General features: G+C 44.1%; 1 pseudogene; it reads left to right on the top strand.

The window, feature by feature from the left end:
- The first annotated feature begins 1,103 nt into the window (after window positions 1-1,103).
- On the top strand, window positions 1,104-2,928 carry LOC105555841 (annotated as a pseudogene).
- Window positions 2,929-3,502: the final 574 nt, after the last annotated feature.

Genomic DNA, 3,502 nt, shown 5'->3' with positions numbered 1-3,502 from the left:
AACGAAGTTAAAATTTTAACACAGTAGGAGATTTTATACGAGATCGAGAAGAAAAACATTGTGGACAGTATAAAGTCTGAAAAGACGCTAGTGCGACAACATGGAACAACGAGAGCAAGATCTGGTGGAACGAGCCGACAGGATCGTCACATTGGGTGATTATTTGGGGTGGCTGCTGCAATGCGACAAGTGGATCGCAGAGCTAGAAGAACACAGCCGTGTCAAACGTCAGAGGCTATCCATTGGTAACAGACAATCGCTGGTGGCTCGAATCGCGCGACTCGAGTGTGTCAAGTGCCGAGTTGAAAGGCGATTCGTACATTTCGGTGGTGGTGTTGGAACTTCTTCGAGAACGCAACTGTCGTGGCGCGAGATCGACACCGCATTCAAAAGCCGCGTGCTTACTGGTGTGCTGATTAACGCGGAGTACATTGAACCACGCAAATTTCTCGAGGACGCTCGCGATATCGTGATCGAGCACGTGCGAGACTGTATTCGCAAACATCATTGTGTAAAGACGAATACCATGTTCAACGGAGAGTTTGTGGCGGGTGATAAACGTGCAAATAAAAGCTTAAACACAAAAAACTGTGAACTGTTTATTACAACGGACCTACAGCAGTGGTACGAGTCGTGCGTAATCGGTCCGACTCTAGTCGAACTCGAAGAGTTTCAGAAGCGTGATAGCGGGTGGGCGCTGTCGCGTATACTCAACTTGACTATTAACGTGAACAAATGCAATCCTATGCGCGCGGGATGCCATATAGACATGCCAGAAGTGGTGAAACGAAAGAAAGCAGTGATCAACGTACAATCCATGGACAATGCTTGTTTCGCGTGGTCAGTGGTCGCTGCTCTCTATCCAACTGAAAGACACGCGGAGCGCGAGTCGTCATATCCGCATTACAGTAACGTGCTACACCTGCGAGACGTTCCAATGCCAATGACATTAAGTGGTATTAAAAAGTTTGAACAATTGATTTGTGAAACTTATTTTATTTGAAAAAATATATATTAAAAAAATTTTTTTCTTTCCAGATGTTTGCACCACTTTAGCTCCAACGTCAAGTTGCAAGCCCACAGCGTGGACTGTCAACAGATAAATGACTGCGCGATTATATTACCCAGCGAGGAGGACAAGTGGCTCAGTTTTAACAATCACAGTAGGAAGGAACGTGTACCGTTTGTCATCTACGCCGACCTAGAGTGTATCCTGAAAAAGATGGATACGGATCCGAAAGCATATCAGCACCATGAAGTATTTAGCATCGCTTATTATCTGCACTGCTCATATGACGACTCGCTATCAACGTATCGGTTTCGTCGTGATAAGGATTGTATTGCATGGTTCGCCGACCAACTAGAAGAATTAGCACATCGTGTAAAGAATATTCTGTCGAGTAATGTTCCCATGCAAACACTTTCGAAAGAACAGTATGAGAAATTTAATAGCACCACGCACTGCCACATATGCGAGAAACCGTTCGCGCCAGACGACACTCGAGTGTGCGACCATTGTCATCTAACTGGGCGATATAGAGGCCCCGCACATTCAAATTGTAACTTAAATTACAAAGATGCGTATTTCATTCCAATCGTTTTTCATAATTTATCCGGCTATGACGCACATTTCATAATTAAAGAAATCGCTATCGCGTTCGAGGGCACAGTTGATGTATTACCGATAATGAAGGAGACATACATTTCCTTTACAAAAAATGTAAAAAGTACCATAGAAAACTCAATGCGGCAAAATTGCATAAAGCTGCGATTTATTGACTCATACAAATTTCTGAGTACCAGCCTCGATAGATTGGCATCATTTCTCCATAGAGACAAATTAAAAATTGTACGATCTGAATTTTCAACATTATCCAGCGACGATTTCGATCTATTGACACGGAAAGGTATATTTCCCTATGAATATGTGGATTGCGCGGACAAGTTGCAGGACCCGCGTCTACCTCCGCGCGAGTCATTTTTCAGTTCTTTGACCGGAGTCACCGTATTCGAGAGCGATTACGTGCGCGCCGAGAATGTTCGGCAGTGGTTCTCCATCCAAACCTTAGGCGACTACAGCGATTTATATATGAAGATAGATGTCTTGTTATTGGCCGACATTTTTGAAAATTTTCGCGATAGTAGCATCAACAGTTATGGATTAGATCCCGCATATTATTATACTTTGCCTGGTTTCACATGGGACGCCATGCTGAAACACACGCGCGTAAATTTCGAGCTGCTCACAGACATCGACATGGTCATGTTTGTGGAACGCGGTATACGCGGTGGCTTGAGCCAGTGCTCGAACAGGTACGCTCGAGCCAATAACAAGTACATGCAGTCTTACGATCCATCGAAACCATCCTCGTACCTGATGTACTTTGATGTGAATAATTTGTATGGTTGGGCGATGTGTCAGCCACTGCCATATGCAAATTTTCGATGAATCGAAGATATTACGAATTTCGACGCGAGCGCAATCGCTGCGGACTCATCGACAGGTTACATTTTCGAGGTCGATCTCGAGTATCCACAGCATCTTCACGACGCTCACATTGACCTACCGTTCTGTCCGACGCGCGATAAGCCACCCGGCAAGCGGCAGGATAAACTTCTCGCGACAGTGTATGATAAGAAGCGTTACGTCATACACTATCGCAACCTGCAACAGTGCACGCGTCATGGGCTTCGCGTGACAAAGATACACCGTGTATTGGAGTTTCCGCAATCTCCATGACTCCGCGATTACATCGAGCTTAATACTCAGTTTAGAACACGTGCGACAAACTATTTCGAAAAAAATTTATACAAATTAATGAACAACGCGGTATTCGGTAAAACTATGGAAAATGTACGGAATCATGTCGACGTTAAACTTCTAACAAAGTGGGATGGTCGTTACGGTGCGGAGGCAATGATCTCGAAACCAAATTTTCACAGTCACAGCATCTTTTAAAAAAATTTAATCGACGTGGAATTGCGAAAACTCGAGGTGAAATTCAACAAGCCAATCTACGTGGGCATGTGCATCCTCGACATATCCAAGATCTGCTTGTATGAATTTCACCATGAATACATGCTGCCTCTGCACAGTGAAAAGTGTAGTGTATAAAGTATCATGTATACCGATACCGACAGTTTCATATACCACGTCAAGTGCGAGGATGTATACGAGACTGTGAAACGTGATATACACAGATTCGACACAAGCGATTATCCGGTTGACAACGCGTATGACATTCCACATGTTAATAAAAAAGTGCCAGGTTTAATGAAGGATGAGAATAATGGTACAATAGTGACGGAATTCGTGGGACTCAGAGCGAAGATGTACGCGTTGAGGGTAGACGGTAAGAAAGATACAAAGAAGGCTAAAGGCGTAAAGAGTAACGTGGTAGCGCGAACGATAACGTTCGACGATTACACGCGGTGTCTCAACGATGATAGAAATGACTTGTATAAGATCGAAGCTGCATGATGTGTACACTGTAGCCGAAAA

This window comes from Vollenhovia emeryi, unplaced genomic scaffold (assembly GCF_000949405.1).
Source record: "Vollenhovia emeryi isolate VEMERY1.0 unplaced genomic scaffold, V.emery_V1.0 DF940660.1, whole genome shotgun sequence".
NCBI classification, from domain to species: Eukaryota; Metazoa; Arthropoda; class Insecta; order Hymenoptera; family Formicidae; genus Vollenhovia; species Vollenhovia emeryi.
Note: the sequence above shows the minus strand (reverse complement) of the source record. Positions and strands in the feature narration are given on the sequence as shown.